This window comes from Nestor notabilis, unplaced genomic scaffold (genome assembly GCF_000696875.1).
Source record: "Nestor notabilis isolate BGI_N333 unplaced genomic scaffold, ASM69687v1 scaffold27929, whole genome shotgun sequence".
In the NCBI taxonomy this organism is placed as follows: Eukaryota; Metazoa; Chordata; class Aves; order Psittaciformes; family Psittacidae; genus Nestor; species Nestor notabilis.
Window position 1 is genome coordinate 13,407 of NW_009945518.1, and position 796 is coordinate 14,202.

The window sequence follows — 796 nt, forward strand, 5'->3', positions numbered from 1 at the left end:
TCTCCTGACAAATTAGGTTTCTGACTCAAAAACAGAGTGAACTGTAACGGCATGAAACCCTGCTGGGTTAGACCACACCAGATCACCTGTGGTTGGGGTCTTGAAAACCTTTTGGTTTGGAGGTTCATGTTGCATCTGAAACTGAATTTGAGTGATTTATGGGTTAGTGCTGTATCCCTTTCTCCCCCAGCTCTCTGACGTTTCAAGTAGCTGTGGGTTTTTTAATTAATGAGAAAATATTACTGCTAAAGCTTTCTAAATAAGGTTTAGAACCCACTCAGGAAGTGACAGGGTAGGACAGCATATAATTATCTCTTGATTGTGGCACAAAGCTCAGGGAACTGTATTCTCCATTGCTATACTTTTAGCTGAAACTGATGAAATGCATCTGTATCTGAAAGCAGAGGTATGAGGTGGCCTGCAAGATGGGTAAGACGTGCAAGCATGTAGGTGATGTCTATCTGTTCCTCTGAAATGGCAGCTCCTAGAGACTGTGTTTCCTTGAAGCAGCACCAACTTAATCCCAGATTTGTGTGCATGGTACTGCAGGAACGTGAATGTATACTTGAGAGATGATGTTGGCATTGCGCCTATGTGTGTGTTTCTGGGCGAAGTGTATCTTGGTGGATGTGTTTCTGGCTGGTTGTAGGTGCAGATTTGAATCCGTGGATGCAACAAACACTATTGACAATGAGTAAATGGTTTCCTCCTAGAATAAAGATTTACTTGAACAAAAATGATGGCATTGCAGGGAGGGGAACCTGCAGAGACCCTTGCAGAAAGCGTGCATGCTCAG